We start from the raw sequence: 17,294 nt of genomic DNA, 5'->3' as shown, positions 1-17,294 counted from the left end.
GAAGGGGAGAAGAAAAGAAAGCACACTGCCATGTGTGTACCTACACAACTGTCTTGCATGCTCTGCTCATGTACCCCAAAACCTATAATCCAATAAAAAATTAAAAAAAAAAAAAGAACATAAAAGACAAATTTCTACCATGAAAGAAGATATTGGTGTGACTTTGTTATAATAAAATCTTTCGCTTTGGGAAAGGAAATATTAAAAGAATGGAGAAACGAGACACAGACAGGGAGAAAATATTTCCAAAACACCAGTCTTGCATCCAGACCATTAAAAACCACTTACAAAACAATAATAAGATATCAACCATCCCCATTAGTAAATGGACAAAAGACCAAAAGAGGCTCCCATCAGAGACGGCATACAGATGGGAAAAAGCTTATGAAAAGATGTTCACCCTCCCTGGGCTTTTCTCTCTCTGCGCCCTCTCTCCCCTACACACCCTCTGCTGCAACACGAGAGGGAGCAGGTCAGCGGTGGTGACCGTGAGGTGCACAAGGCATAGGACTCATGTGCATTATAGGCCGTGGGTCCGGGGAAATCTTGAAAGGCTGAGCTTGGAGCCCAGACTGACCCGTCCCTCGCAGGGTCCCGGCCATCTGCCTGCAGAGCCCCTAACTCCTCCTCTCTATAGGCTTGCTGCCCCTCGCCGGGCCCTGGGAGGAACTGCCTCTCCCTAAGCCCGGCTGAGCGCGCTAGCAGTGTCGACATCAGGGATGTTTTTCCTGGCAGAGTGACAAAGATTCAACAACGAGAAGAGGAGCAGGGGCCAAGAAAAGAAGCGGCCCGCCAGGACCCGGGCCCCAGCATCCCACCCCGGGACGCTGCTGCAGGAGTTCCAGCTGCTGCTGAAAGGCGCGGTGCCGCAGCGCCAGAGTGCGGATCCTGAGCCCTGCATGCGCGTCTCCGTGGGGCCGACAACCTGGAGCCTCGCTCCTGTCCAGTCGCCTCCAGGGAAAACAATGTCAACGGGATAGGGTGCGTGTGGGCGGTGCTGGCCGCCATGGGAGCCTCGAAAGGAGACCGCCTTCCACTGCCGCCTGTGCCAAGACACGTGGCTGCAGCCATGCCCACTGCTTGTCCACAGCCAGGGCGCCACCAGGATGACAGGTGCAGGAGGCTGCGGCAGTGGGCAGCTGCAGTTTCCAGCCGCTGTCCTGTAGGCGAGAAGATGAAGAAAGCCACGCCTCAACAGATCAGTTGCCCCGCCTGGCAACCCAGCCAGACAAGGAGCCTGAAAGTTCACCTGTCTGAGCTCACGCGTGCGGGCAGTGGACCCGTTGCCCAGAATGTTGGAGAGCCCTACGCGCGGGAAGCAGACAAGCCGTGGGGCCCAGCGGCGCCACGGGGTGAGAAGGTGCCCGCTTCCCAGTGCTTTCACGCCCCGCCCGGCCCTCCAAGGCTGCTGCCGCCAGGATATTCCACAGCGTGGACACCCTCGTGGGCACACGCCACAATGGCTGCAAGATGACGACCTTCACCAGGGTCACTCAGGGTGTCCAGGATATGATGCTCAAGCGCTTTGGGGAGCGCAACGTAGCCAACTCAGAACCGTGGAGGTTGCCCACCGTCAAGGATTGTGTCTCGGGATCCGCTTCCCAGGTTCCCAGCACACCGTCAAGCCCCAGGGCTGAACCAGCATCCCAGAGGAGCAGCCTTCAGCTCAGGCCTCCTGCTTCTCTCTTCAGCCAGGAGATGGTGGGGTGAGTCAAGGAGCACCACGAGGCCTTCCTGGCCTCACTGAGCCCTCCAGGCGGTGCCCATGAACTCTCTGAGCCTCTGGTACTCACACTTCCACGTGGATGAGGTGCTGGACATCGAGCCAGCTGCCCACCACCGGGCAGCTCACCACCACGTGAGAGGTTTCAGCCTGGGCCCTCAGCCTGATGTCGCTCAGGAGGGTGAATGCCTTGACTCCAGCAGCCCTGTGGTCAGCGCAGCCCAGCAGCCCCAGGTCCCCCAGCCCAGCGTCCCCCAGGCTAGCACTGCCAGCTACCCCACCCTCTATCCCTTCCAGCTCCCTGCAGTGTGTGTCCCAGGACCTGCCTGAGCAGTCTGAGACAGAAGCAGCTGGTGCAGGTGACGTGGTGCCTGGAGTACAAGCCAGGCTGCAGTGGCTGCCAGACTGGCCTGGGCACTGCATGGCATCTTTGTGTCTGAGTGCAAGGGGGCACTCAGTGAGAAGGTGGCCTGTGCTGGGATGGTGGACAGGTGCCGGCAGCAGCAGGCCCCAGGAAGATGGCAGCAGGTGCTTCTCCTCTCTGAGCTGCTGTCAGACTGGCTCAACCTCCACTATGTCTATCCCTCACCTATCTCAAGCTGCTCAAGGCTGGGGACCTGGCTGGCGTCACCACAGGTCTGGCCCACACTGAGGAGGGTTTGTGAGCCCAGCAGCCACTGCAGACAAACACTGGCTGGAGGCTTGCTGGCCTGGGCTCACCTAAGCCTGTTTTATTCTGTTTATGAACTTGATGCACTTTGCTCTTCCCTTCCCGAGTGCCCAAGAGCTGGACATGGGCTGCAGGGTGCTCTGCCCTAGGGTTTCCTGGCTGTGGGTGGTAGGCCTGTTTCACACGGCGCATGTACAGCATGTATTAAACTGGTTTCTGCTACAAGGAAAATCACAATAAAATAGATGCATTATAGGTAAGTGCAATAACATGAATGAATCACAAAATAATTTTAGTGGCATAAAAGAAATCAGGCAAAAAATAATGCTTACTTTAATGATTCTACTTATATACAATTATATATGCAATTCAAACTCATCTATAGTGACAAAAAGGTGAACAGTGGTGGTTAGTTAATTTGGAATGAAAAGAGGAGTGGGAAAGAAAGAATACCAAAGGATAAAAGAAAAATGGAGGAGATGGATATATTCAGTATCTCAGCCTCCTAAGTCGCTGGGACTCTAGGCATGTGCCAGCTTGCTTAATTTTTTTGTTAGTATTAGTTTTTGAAACAAGGTCATGCTGTGTTGCCTAGGTTAGTCTCGAACTCCTGACCTCAAGCGATCCTTCTGCCTCAGCCTTTCAAAGCACGAGGATGTCAGGTGTGAGCCACCACTCCTGGCCACATATGCTTCTCTCCAGGTATTTTAACGTAATTTTTTATTTTGTATGTACTCTTTTGAATGCTGCCCTTCTACTTTACATTTTTAAATGCTGCTTTTTTACTTTTAGATATTAATATCCAGTAACATCAAATTTATATCTACACTGTGGTTATTCATTCTCTTACTAGTGAGTTTCAAATTTTTCTTGGATATCTTTTATTCTGCTTGCTGGATGTGTCTTTCCAGGCTCTATCATCAATTTCATACATATCCCCCTTTATTTCCTTGACTTGCAACTATCATTACCCTCTGAAATTGTGATAAATCTTGTGTCCTCAGTTCTACCTTCTTGGTTTTGTTGAAGTTTTATCTATTTATTGTTACTGTTCATAAATAATGGGACATTTCTAATTGGATGGTTTTTCTAAATTTTTCCTTTGGGAATTTAAACTTTGGGATAATGAACTGTGGAGACCAGCCCCTTTGGCATTGCCCTCAGCAGCACATTAGGTCTTGTTTTCAGGCACAATTATACGTTTTGATGGGGTTTGGGAAGCAGTCAAAATAATCTGGTGCCAAATCAGACAAGGCGGTAAACAAACATGTCAGATGGACATGGCAAAGGGCTGGGTATGGCCACAGGGTGATGGGGCTAGGCTCTGTGTGCATCTCTTAAAACAGGTATGAGAGGCTTCTGTGAAAGGAAGTCTGAGATGACTGAGAGTCCGTGTTGAGTAGGGAAGGGGGCTGGCTGCAGATGGACTGAGTCAGAAGCCTGGGCTGGCCATCCATGAGCTATGTCACTTTGGGGAGCCCCGGATTCTCCATCTTAACAGTGGGAACACATTGCCCTCCTGCAGCGTATCATGAGTTAGAAATAAAATGCATACATGCTTAGCATGTGTTGGTGCTAAACACAAGTAATTATTAATTTTAAAAAGTTACGAATGGCACCATTGGAATTAAGTATATAATCTTCCAAAAGGGTGATTCTTAAAGATAGCACATACTTAGTTATAACATTAATTCCTTCATTGACTCAATTTTCAATAAATACACATTGAGTACTTATTTTAGAACTAGGACTGTTTTAGGGTAGGATATAATAAAATTATAATGAAGCTGACAAATCCTCTATCCTCCTATAAACAAAATAATATAGAGTATCTCAACAAATGATATTAAAAAACTAAAGTAGAATAAGGAGGATAGAGAGGTACAATGGGAGAGTTGCTCTTTTTATATGAGGTGGTCATGGATATATATGTAAAATATAAAGCAGCTGTCATATATATGTAAAATATAAACAGCTGTCTTATCATATATAGTATAAAACAGCTGCCTCAACAAATGGTATTAAAAAACTAAAGTAGAAGAAGGAAAATAGACAGGAACACTGGGAGAGCTGCTGTTATTCTATAGGGTGCTAAGGAAAGGACTTGCTAGGAAAGGGAAACCTCAGCACATTCAGGAAAGAAGAAGAGATGGACCATGTGGACCTCTGGAAAAAAGAATTTCAGGTCAAGGAAAGAATAGGAACAAAAGTTTTGAATATGCTTGGTTGTAATAAATGGATGGATGGATGGAAGAATGGATGGATGGACAGATAGGACTGATGGATGAATGGATGCATCCATCCATCCACGCATCAAAGAATGGATGGATGGATGGATGGATGGATGGATGGATGGATGGATGGGTGGATGGGTGGGTGGATGAATAAACAGGATAGATAAATAAAAGGATGATGGACAAATGGATAGATGAGTGGGTGGGTGGATGGATGGATACATGAGAAATTGAAGAGACAGAAAATATGGTGAAAGAAAAGTGATCACACTCTATGTGTATGTATGCTCTGGATAAGCTGGTTCTGCACTCAGGTGCCTTCTGGAATCCTGGAATGCTGGACCGGACTGCAATATCTCTGCTACCTCAAATGGAATGAATTTCCTGGAGGGTAGTTGCTAAGTCTTATCAGTATTCTCTAAAACAGAACCTTGAACATGGCAAGTCTTCTCATTTTTGGAAGTCGCACACGTTTCACTGTCTGGAGAACCAGGAATCCAAATGTCAGAGCCCTGATGGCCATGGTTTTCTAGTAATTCCAATGTGCTTCTTCAAGTGCAAAAGAATCAAGGCTTGGAAGAGGCATTCACCTCACTTGGTCATCCAGCTCTGGAGACAATGAAGATAGTCCCAGCCCACCTCTCACTTAGATGGCAAGCCACTTCTCTAGAAAGCACAGGGGTGTTGGAGCGAAGCACATGCCTTGTAACCACAACCAATGAAGCCACATGACAGCATGGCAGGGCCTTCACTGAAGACAAAAGTAACTGTTGACTTGGCATTTATTTCTGTGTAAGCATTTGAAAAACACAGACCCAAAAGGAAGCACCTGTGTGGCAGTCCCATATTTGTACCCAAGAAGTTCTCATACATGTGGTGCAGGCTTTGGGGTCAGATGGATCTGGGATCATATCTCAACTCTACCTCCTTCTAGAGTTTGGAAAGGGGCCAGTTCCTTCACTTCCCTGAACCTCAGGTTTCTCATCTATCAAGTGGAAACAATGGTGCTTACCTGGTGGGGTCACTGTGAGGACTAGAGAGGAAGCTGAGGGCCTGGCATGACAGAGATTGGCAAGGAGTGGGTGCTTGGTGAGGAGTAGCCACATGCAAAGAAGAAGCAGCCACACCTTATGTTTCTGTTTATATATTGGGAAAAAAACAAAACAGAACCCTGTACTTCTGATGACAATTAATCTGACAGTTGCCAGGGGACGGGACCATGTGTAAATTGCCCTAATCAGAATACAGATAGTAATAACAATAACTAATTATCATAATTATAATAGCAAACCTTTATATGGGGTGGGCCACTGCCCCAGCTCTGTGATATTGTCTAGTCTTGCAGACTAGGAAGGGCCTGATCTGTGAAGCCCTCCCTGCCCTCAGCTGAAGGCCCTGGTTAGGACCTGGGGCTTCCTGGCCTGGCTGAGTGGCCACAGACAACTGTTTTTGATGATGTTCTTGGAAAATAGGGTGAGCACCCAGAAAGACACTCTATGGTCTTACACAGTCTTTTATATGCACTTCAAAGAACAAGCAACCATGTGCTCTCACCCCATTGCCCTGTCACACAGCACCCTGGGGGTTAGCAATGGGAGGAATCGTGGCTGTGGGCTGAAGATATTCCAGGGAAGGCTCTTTGCTGGGCCTTGGGAGTGGCATAGGACACAGAGCAGGGCTCCCCTTTGCACACAGGCCTGAAGGGGGCCAGGGATCCGGGATGTGTCTGTAGAATGCCCAGAGAATGTTGTCTAAACAGACATTTTTGTGAATAACCGATGCTATTAGCAATTCTATCAGAACTGCCTAGAGAAGATTGCAGTTTATGGTTACCTAAGAATATGGAATGGAGAGTTTGGGGGTTTGGCAGTGGTGATGAGGAAATGCAAAATAAAGTTTGTGGGGACAACAGCAGAACAGACCAGAGTACCTGGCCCCTGTTCAGCCTGGCAGTGGGTGTGTGTTCCCATCAGGTATTAGGCGCTGGCTGTTCTCTGGGGAAATGTATGGATGGGATTAGAACAGACTGGGAAAGCCTGAGTGCCCTTGGTCAAAGGAGGACGTGGTGGGTTCTGGGCACAGCCGCAAGGACAGTGCTGGGCTTTAGGATGTTCACTCTGTCATTGGCAAGGCAGGTGGAGAGAGACACTGAATCCAAGATGGGGAAGCCAAGCCCGGCGGCCAGCACCAGGGGCCTGAGCAGGGCATGAGCCGGAAAGTGGGACACATTCCAAAGGTTTGTCCTCCAGACTCCCCAGGCGTGCAGCAGGAGTTCCCTCTTGAATGGGGAGCTGAAGCTGTTCCATGCCCCTCTAAGGCCAGGACTGTACTGCAGAAGCAGCTTCTTGGAGAAAAGTGGCCCAGCCAGCTTCTGTTAAGGTGTTCTGGGGCCGAGTAGAGCAGCAGCCTTCAAACCAGCTCACCCACATCCCTTAACAAGCCAAGCCACTGGCTGCTCCGAAATCTTCCTAATGGATACCCCAGTGACCTACTATTGCAAAGTACAATGGATCCTCACTGGAGTCTGACAGTGTTAGTCTCTTATGCCTTAGTTTCCACAGCTGATCTAGATGGCTTTCTCACCTGCCACCCCTCAGTATGAACACTTGCTAGAAGGCTGCAAGCAGGTGACTCCACTTCACATCCCTGACATCCAGCCACAGGAGTCTGGGAGCAATGCCTACAGGGTGGGGTGTGGGTCCTACAGGCTTCACAGCAGGAGGCCTGCAGGCACAGGCTGGGGCCCATCTGAGGCTGTGGGATCTTCACCCAGGAGGGAGGGCCCCAAGAGGCAGCTTCCATGATTCTTTCTGCTGCATGCTGTGGTGTGGCCGGGTCCTTTCCTCTGTCTGCTATCCTTCGTACTGTACTCTCCCCCTGCCCCCTTCCTCCCTGCAGTGAGCCAAGAGGGCTACACTACAAGGCAAGTAAGACTAGACTCTTGTTACCCAATGATACAATAACTTTTTGAGGGGATTGTTGGGGGCAAATAGGAGGTGATTATGTAAACTGCACAGAGCACATCCAACACCCATTACATTTACATCTCTGGAAAAAATAGGGCTATATTTATTACCTGATACAACACAGCCCAAGGTCCAGATGATACCAAACCCACAGGCAGGATTTGGGGTGAGGTTTGGAGGCAGAATGAACACCCAGCAGCTGGCTCTTTGCCTTCCCCACATGTCTCTGTATCTCTTTACCCTTGGAGCTCAGAATGCCTGGCTGTGACACTGGGTGGAGCCTTCCAGGTCATTTGCTGAATAGCCAGGCCACTTGTCAGATCTGCACCATGACAGGATCCTGACGCTCAAGGTGCACAGTGCACCCCCATCTGCAGGCTTCACAGCCTCCACGTGCATCCCTGGCTTCCACACCGCTGCCAATTCCTGCTCTTAAGATATCTGATGTGGGGTGCAGTGGCTCATGCCTGTAATCCCAGCACTTTGGGAGGCCAAGGCAGATCACTCGAGCTCAGAAGTTTGAGACTAGCCCAGGCAACAAGGCAAAACCCTATCGTTCCAAAAAATACAAAAATTAACTGGGTGTGGTGGCACATGCCTGTAACTCCAGCTACTTGGGAGGCTGAAGGGGGAGGGTCACTTAAAGTGGAAGGCAGAAGTTGCAGTGAGCTAAGATCACGCCACTGCACTCCAGTCTGGGCAACAGAGCGAGACCCTATCTCAAAATTAATAAAATAAAATAAAAATATAAGGCATTCAAGTCATTCTTCCATAAGTTCTTTCAGCATGTGTGCAGTTGTTGCTGGATTGGGGCTCTTCGTGGTCCTCCTCCAACACCATGAGTCCCTCCTGCTTCCCATGTCACACACAGCCTCTGCCTGAGATCAGGAACAAGGCAATTATGCCCACTCTCACGACTTCTGTTCTACACTATGGAATTCCTGGCTAGTATAATAAAGCAATAAAAAGAAATGAAAGACATGAGGATTTGAAAGAAAGAAGTAAAACTATACTCACAGAAAATGTTAATTGCAAGTTTCTTAGTTTTCTATATAAACAAACCACTAGAAGTAATAAGTGCATTTAACATTCCAGATTACAAGGTCAATATACAAAAATGAATTGTATATCTACATACTGACAGCAAATAACTGGAAAATAAAAATTGAAAGTTCTGTTTACAGTAATGTTATAAAACATAAGAATAAATTTCAAACAGACATGCAAGATTTCTACATTGAAAACTATGAATTATTGAAAACCAGTAATAAGATGTTGATTCTCCCCAAATGATCTGGATTGAATACAATTCTCCAAGAAAATTAAACAGGCTTCATTGTAGAAACTAATAAACTGTTTCTGAAGTTCATATGGAAATGTAAAAGTCCAAGAATAGTTAATCTTGAAAGAAGTACAAACTGAGAGCACTCACACAATCTTTTCTCAAGACTTTATGAAGTCATAGTAATGAAGAGAAATATATCAACAGAGAAAGATATCAATGGAACAGTACAGAATTAGACCAATACATAGAAAATTAATTGATCTTTTATGAAGATACCAAAGCAGATGAATGAAAAAAGGAAACAACAGTAGTGCTGAAAAAACTGGATATCCATATGTTGAAAAAAAAAGGAAACTTGAAATCCTAACTCACACCATACCAAAAAGTAATGTGACATGTGATGCGAATGACAGATTTAATGTATAAACTAAAACTATGATGACTCTAAAAGAAAATGTGGAAGACTATTTTTCTGATTTTGGGATAAGCAAAGATCTCTTAGATTAGAGGTAACTATAAAAGAATAAAAGTGAACTGAGCTTCATAAAAATTTCAAACTTCTGCTTATCAAAAACCACAATTAAGAAATTGAAAAGACAAAACTCAGACTGTCAACCCACACAGAATTGTGATATAGAGCCCCCTGAGCCAGCAATTGACACAGAACAGCAAGATAGAGCTTGCTGAGTCAGTACAGAGAAAGTGAAACCAGCAGAATGAGCAAGTAGCCCTAAGACTTGAGAAAGGCTCCATATGAAGTCTTAGGAACAGAGGTGTGTGTGAACTGCCCCAGGGTGTGGGAGGGACCTGCCATGTCTGTTGAGGATTTTTGAGATGGGGGAGGTGTGTGAAAGTGTGAGGAAGAGACAGTTCTGGAAGAAACCAATGCAGGTAGTGACGTGGGGAGACACAGTTTCCTTAGCATGGACTGTGCCCTCCGAGGTGAGTGTGTGGCTGGCTTGTTCTAGGGTGGTGAATAAGGTCAACAGGAGCATCCCTGTAAAAGGCAGGTGCACCACAGGGGATTAAGAAACCCTCCTGACCAAGCATTACCCAAACCTCCATGTAATAGGGCCCGGCCAGGTCAGCCTGGAAAAAATGTCTGAGGTGTGTGTGTCATGTTGAGTGGAAGAGGGAGGCAAAGAGACAAAACCCTCTCCTATGGAGTATACTCTAGAAAATGTCAAGAAAGTATTTTCAGGGAAGTATTGTGTCAAATTTTCCCTTCAGAAGTTAAGGACCATCTGATCTGGAGTGGTCTGCCTTTAGAGTTGGTTGGCCTCCAGAGGGCACTCTAGACAGGAAGATTACTGACCAAGTTAAATAATAACAGGGGCATCAGGCCAGCCTGGGCATCCAGATCAATTTCCACATATTGATTCTTGGCTAAATGTAATTCAGATGCAGCCCAAGTGGCTAGGACAGTGCATGGCTGAGTACTGCAAAACCCTGGTTGCCCAAGGAGGCCCAAAGGAGGCCAGAGAAAATGTAATGTGTGAGCCCCCCAAAAAAGAAATTAAACTCTTAAGGAGCCAAGAGAAACCAATTTTGCAGGCTCCTCCAGAAGAATTAGAAGTCCCTCCTCCATATGTCCCATATATCCATCTCTAGCGAGGCTCAGACAAGAAGAGGAGCAGATGTCCTTTGAGAAGACAAGCTCAGAAAGCAGCAGGACTCAAATATCACCTCAGAGAGAGGAACCTTCACCCCTGCTGTCCAAAATCAGTGAGAAAAGGCAGGACTAGGAAGCAGGGTACCTCTGATTGGGCCACACTTGAGTTTTGCAGATGCCACTTAGAGACACTCAGGCTCAAATGCATCTTGATGAACAGTGCCAGGTGAGAGGAGAGGAATGAGTCTACTCTTATTTGCTCTTCTCCACAACTGATCATTTAAATAGGAAACATCACAATCCTTCCTATAAGGAAAAACTCCGGGCAGTAATTGACACAATGAGGTCAATGTTCCTAACTCATAACCCTACTTGGGCAGACTGTCAGCAGCTGCTTGTTACTCTGTTCTGTATGGAAGAAAGATATAGAATAGTACAAGCAGCTCTTTGCTGGCTGGAGAGCAATGTATCTGAAGGCAAAAATGATGCATGTTGATATGTAGAGGCCCAATTCCCTGACACTGACCCAAATTGGGACCAAAAAAACCCCCCTCATTTAGAACAATTACAGAGACACAAAGAGGCACTACAGAAAGCTGATGAAAGCCCCAGCCAGTACTGTGAGAGGCTCTGTGAGGCTTACATACTTTATACTCCCTTTGACCCCAAAGCAGCTGAAAATCAGAGAATGGTAAATACAGCCTTTGTCAGTCACAGGGCGACATCAGGTGGAAGCTTTGAAAAATTGAAGGGTTTGATGGAAAGAATGCCTCTGAATTTATATGAGTAGCTAGTCAAGTGTTCATAAACCATGATCAGAAGGAAGAGAGAGAGGCTAAACTGAAACTAAAAGGAAAAGATGAAACAGTGCCGACAGCTCAGGCAAAAGTGCTAGTGGTCCCCCTAGCTGACGGGGGAAATTACTTTGGAAGACAGGAAGGCCAAGGCTGTGCCCAGGGCCAAGGGAAGGACCAAAATGCAGCAGGAGGCCAATTCAGAGTAGGAAGGAACCAATGTGTAATTTGTAAAAAGGAAGATCATTGGAAAAATGATTGCCCAGAAAAGGATACGGGTAGAAACCAAATTCAGGAGATGCAGTCAAACCAGAGGTTCTTCCCTTGCCCATGGCATGATAATTCCAGTGTCCTGAAGTCCAGTACTGACCTAATAGGCATGGTTGAGGCTGAAAATTATGCAGACTGAGACAGATCGGGCTCTCTTTCTCTTCACCTCCAGGATCCCATGGTCAAAATGGATATAGGGGGCCAAAAAACAAGTTTTATTATAGATACAGGTCCTGAGCAGTTAATAGTGACTCAGCCAGTTGGGCCATTAACCAAAAATTATGCTACCATCATTGGGGCCACCAGAGTGTCAGAAAGAAGGCCTTTCTGTCAATCTAAAAGATGTGTAATTGCTGGTTGGGAAATTCAGCATGAGTTTTTATACCTATCTGACTGGCCAATTCCTCTTTTAGGAAGAGACCTATTCCAAAAATTGCAGGCACAAATCTTTAGCCCACCAGGAAACGTAACTTTGAATCTAGGCCAATATAAGGCAGTGGTGTTTACCCTCACTCACCCAAAGTCTGAGGAATTGAGACTATGCAGAGGCACTCCCTGGTTGGGCACTAGATAGACCCAAGGCTGTGACAGCAAGTATGATTTTGACTCTAGGATACCTGGAGTTTGGGCAGAAAACAATCCATAAGGACTGGCAGTCAATCAAGCACTGGTCTTTGTAGAGTTAGTAGAGTTATTGCCAGGAGCCATCCCAGTGAGAGTCCACCCATACCTTACTTTAATAAATGCAGTCCAGAGCATTCAGAAGTAGATAGAACAGCTCATTGAATATGGGATTTTAAGAAAGTGTAAGTCACCATGGAGCGCACCTCTTTTACCAGTGAAAAAACCATCTGGTGAATATGGGCCAGTGCAAGACCTCCATGCTGTTAATAGAGTTACAGTCACAATCTACCCAGTGGTGCCCAGTCCATACCCCTTGCTTGGACAAATACCTGCTAGTGCAGTCTGGTTTACTTGCTTAGACTTGAAGTATACATTCTTTTGTCTCAGGCTGTGTTCCACAAGCCAGCCCATTTTTGCTTCCCAATGGGGAGAAACGCAGTACACTTGGACTAGATTTCCACAAGGGTTTCAGAATTATCCTACAATATTTGAAGAAACACTAACCACGGACCTCAAAGCTTTCATTGCACCTAACAATGAGTGCATCATCCTGCAGTACATTGATGATGTTTTGTTTGAAGCCCCGACTAGTAGATTGCCTAAAGGATACTAAAGACCTCCTTCACATCCTGTGGAAGGCAGGGCATAAAGACTCCTGGAAAAAAGTCCATATAGGTTCAAAAAGGGTCAAATATTTAGAGTTCATGGTAAGTCAAGGAAAAAGAGGGTGTGGTAGTGAGTGGAAGCAGGATGTGTATGCACTTCCTACATTTACCACTCACCAACAAAACCAGGGAGTCTTCAGAGGCAGCAAGTTTTGTCATATTGTAAACTTCACACTCATTGCTAAGCCCATCTATGAAGCCACAAAAAGGGGAAAAAAGAAACCCCTCTGGGAAACAGATTTTTAAAAAGGCCTTCAAAAAAATTAGGAAAGCCTTAATTCAGGCCCCAGCCTTAGAACTACCAGATCAAACCAAGCCTTTCTTTTTATATGTACATGAAAGAAAAGGAATGGCAATCGGAGTCCTAACACAAATGCTGGGGTTGTGGCATTGACCTGTAGCATATTTATCCAAGCAGTTAGATTCTGTAGCACTAGGCTGGCCCTGTTTCAAAGCTGTAGTGGCCACAGCCCTATTGGCTCAGGAGGCTGGCAAGCTGATGGTAGGACAGCAGTTAATCATCCGGGTACCCAAAATGTAATTACCTTACTAGACCAGAGAGGACATTACTGGCTGTCAAACCCTAGGATGACTAGGTAGTTACCAAGGGCTCTTGCGTGAGAACCCTTACATAGTTGCTGAGACGGTGAATACTTTAAACCCAGCTACCCTGCCACCTGTAGGTGGGACCCTCTCACATTATTGTATAGATATAGTAGATGAGGTGTTCTTGAGCTGAAGGGATCTAAGAGACCTGCCTTTTAGTGATTCAGAAGTTGTTTACTTGACAGATGGCAGCAGTTTTAGCTCAGGAGAAATCCACTGGGCTGGGTATGCCATGGTAACATATGATTATGGGCCAAATGATGGCTCAGTGGTAGAGGCAAACTCTTTGCCACCTGGACATCAGTCCAGAAGGCAGAATCAATATCTCTAACAAGAGCCCTGTTACTAGCAAAAGAAAAGTGGCCAATATATATACTGACTCCAAAAATGCCTTTGCTATGCTGCATGCCCATGGGAGCCATATATAAAGAAAGAGGGCTCCTGACAGGTAGAGGAAAGAAAATAAAACACAAAGAAGGAATCCTTGCAGCTTTTAGATGCTGTATGGGCACCAGAAAAGGTAGCCGTTCTGCACTGCAAAGGATACCAGGCATATGGGTCTTATGAGTCTAGGGGGCAATAGGAAAGCAGAGAGGCTATAGCGACTCCATCATTGGAGGGCAAGGAGTTTGTGATGCCTCTTCTTCCAGAACCTCTACCTATGGGAAAACTTAGTTATGCCCCTAGTGAAAAAGCCCTGTTCACTCAAGAGGCTGGGAATTATTCCAAAAGTGGGCGGTGGCAATTCTCAGCCAGGTGGCTGGCCATTCCCAATATAATGGCCCTGAAGTTAGTGAAGCAGTTCCATGAGGGAACACATATGTGGAAGACAGCTTTAGAAGCCCTAATAGGGCACCATTTTTACGTGCTGCACCTCACTGCCATCACCTATACTGTTAGTAAAAACTGCTTAACCTGTGCCCAAAACAATCTGTGGCAGGGCCACTTCAACACCCAGGAATTCAGAGTAGAAGCAACCTTATGGGAAAACCCACTTGTAGATGTTACCAAATTGCCTCGAGCAGAACGCTATTGGTATATGTTAGTATTCATCTGTACTTACTCTGGGTGAGTTGAGGCATTCCCCACTCAAACTAAAAAGGCCAGAGAAGTGACCAGAGCCTTATTAAAGGATGTTATCCCCAGGTTTGGGCTGCCTCTGACTCTAGGATCCAACAATAGACCAGCATTTGTAGCTGAGGTTGTTCAAGATCTCTCTCAGCTGTTGAAAATAAATTGGAAATTACATACTTCCTACCATCCCCAGAGTTCAGGGAAAGTAGAGCAAATAAACCAGACATTAAAACAATTGATAAAGAAATTCTATCAGGAAACACACTTATGGTGGGATCAGAGTCTTGCCCATGGTCCTCAGAGTGAAATGCACCCCAACCAAACAGACTGGATATTCATCTTATGAACTTTTGTTTGGGAGACCCCCCCCACCAACTTATAATCCAGGTAAAAGGAGATCTTAAGGAAATAGGAGAAATAACATTAAGGAGACAAACAGGCCTTAAGTATAGCCATGGAGCAAGTACAAAGCTGGGTACAGGACAGAATACCTATAAGTTTAATAACTCCAATCCATTTATTTAAACCGGGAGACTGTGTTTAAAAGTGGAACCCAATCACATTGGGCCTTACATGGAAGGGCTGCTTTATTTCCACCCCCACTGCTGTTAAAGTTGCTGAAGTTGTTTTCTGGATTCATCACAGCTGGTCAAAGCCAGCAGCCCAAGACAAGTGGACCAGTCAGCCAGATCCAGAGCATACCACCATGCTAACTTTGAGATGCGTTATTGACAAGGACCAGGACCAGCCTGGTTCAGTCTCAGACACAGTTGACCCTGAGGAATCATTAAGCCCTGCTCTAGTCACACCACCAGAAGCTGACTTGTCAATGCACGGCTGAAGCTTGAGGAATTGCCACCGGACAAGTATATGTGGAGTGAAAGTTTAAGCCTTGTTGTTATTTTAGTAATATTAACTATCCCGTTAGCATGTTGTGATTGCTGCCAAGTTTTGCTCCCAGGGAAAAACATTTCTTGTCCAGTCTTAGTATAAAATTTATGCCTTTCATTTTGCCCATGTTAGCTCTTATGGCAAATTTAGTAGGGGGGGAAGTCAAGAACGGGTTTCCTATGTGCACCCACACTACATGGATAGGGAATGCACAAGTTAAGACCCTACTATACCAAGCACATTATGAGTGTACAGGAGCTTCCCCAGGAACTTGCATTATAATCAAACTACCTATTCAATTTGTGATCCAGGTGATGGTCAACCTTATATGTGCTGTGATCCCAAACTTTTTCCTGAGAGTTGGTTTGAGCCCCATGAAAAGTCAGCAGAAGGAACCCTTTACAACCTGACTTGGGTATCCCCTTCTCATCAAGGAAGTGTGTTCTTATACTTAGATGCCTGTCAGGTAACAAAAACACTTCTTTTTTTTTTTTTTGAGACGGAGTTTCACTCTTGTTACACAGGCTGCAGTGCCATGGCGCGATCTCGGCTCACCGCAACATCCGCCTCCTGGGTTCAGGCAATTCTCCTGCCTCAGCCTCCCGAGTAGCTGGGATTACAGGCACGCACCACCACGCCCAGCTGATTTTTTTGTATTTTTAGTAGAGACGGGGTTTCACCATGTTGACCAGGATGGTCTCGATCTCTTGACCTCATGATCCACCCGCCTCGGCCTCCCAAAGTGCTGGGATTACAGGCTTGAGCCACCGCGCCTGGCCAATAAAAACACTTCTTTAAAATAACAGTTGTAGCTCCAACTTGTTATAACACCCCCATTAGAGAAATCCTAACCGTGTGCACAAGGTATAGCTGCAAAACCTATAATCCTCAAATGAAGCAGGCTGAGCTTACTCCAATCCTGATTTGGATCAGTGATGCCATCTACTGATAAGATTATGATGACTGTGAAATAGGAGATAAAGGGAAAATCTGCAGTCTCATAGAATTCACTGTCTTGGACCCAGACTCACCTATTTGGGTCACAGGCATCAAAGTACCAGTAGGATAAAATAATTTAACTAAGGTAGATGAAGAAAATGCTGAGAAAAGAAAGATAGGCCTTGTGTATCTCAAATGGGCAAATGACACTGTGTCTTTTTTATATTGTCAAAATACCTAAGCTCATTGACCCCAACAGTGGTTTCAAGTCTTTAAGTCATTCAATTAACATTTTAACCAATTCCTGACTCACCTTCCACCACTAGGAATCTATTTGCTCAGTTAGCTGAAAGTATAGCAGGAAATCTAGGGGTCACCTCATGTTACATATGTGGAGGAACTAACATGGGGACCAGTGGCCTTGGGAAGCAAAGGAATTGTTACCCAAGACAATTATGCTTTAACCCTTTATGCCCCAGATACTCCGGAGTTATCATCCACAGGCTCCAGTGCTAGCCTTCTATTGTAGGAAGGTACTGTATTGCCCACTGGGGAGCCACCTATACTAATCCAGTAGGAGAACTGGCATGCCTAGGACAGGAATATTACAATGAAACTACAGGAAAGACCTAATGATGGAGGGAGAACAGACCAGGTAAGAGCAGCTCCGAGCCACCTTGTTTTAACCCATTTTCCAGATTTCCTTCCTTAAACCATTCTTGGTACCAACTAGAAGCTTCAAATGCTTGGCAGGCACCCTGAGGCCACAACTGGATTTGTGGCCTGCAGGCATACAGGCAGTTGCCAGAAAAATGGATGAGGGCTTGTGTGTTAGGCATCATCAAACCATCATTTTTTTTGCTTCCAGTGGAGCAAGGGAAAACATTAGGGTACTCTGTATACCATGAGTCCAGAATAAGAGCAAGCAAGCAATAAAACAT

The 17,294-nt window shown here is 46.0% G+C and overlaps 1 long non-coding RNA gene across 2 annotated transcripts in view; it reads left to right on the top strand.

The window, feature by feature from the left end:
* The first annotated feature begins 1,518 nt into the window (after nucleotides 1-1,518).
* The window catches only part of LOC128932565 (uncharacterized), a 28,534-nt gene continuing 12,758 nt past the window's right edge, over nucleotides 1,519-17,294 (top strand). For both annotated transcript variants that reach the window (XR_008482531.2, XR_013520425.1), the window contains exons 1-2: nucleotides 1,519-1,706; nucleotides 2,989-3,095. This is a non-coding gene — a long non-coding RNA (uncharacterized LOC128932565). The remainder of the gene's footprint in view (nucleotides 1,707-2,988; nucleotides 3,096-17,294) is intronic.

Source organism: Callithrix jacchus, chromosome 7, assembly GCF_049354715.1.
Source record: "Callithrix jacchus isolate 240 chromosome 7, calJac240_pri, whole genome shotgun sequence".
NCBI lineage: Eukaryota > Metazoa > Chordata > Mammalia > Primates > Cebidae > Callithrix > Callithrix jacchus.
The sequence above is the reverse complement of the archived record's forward strand: the minus strand, read 5'-3'. Positions and strand labels throughout refer to the sequence as shown.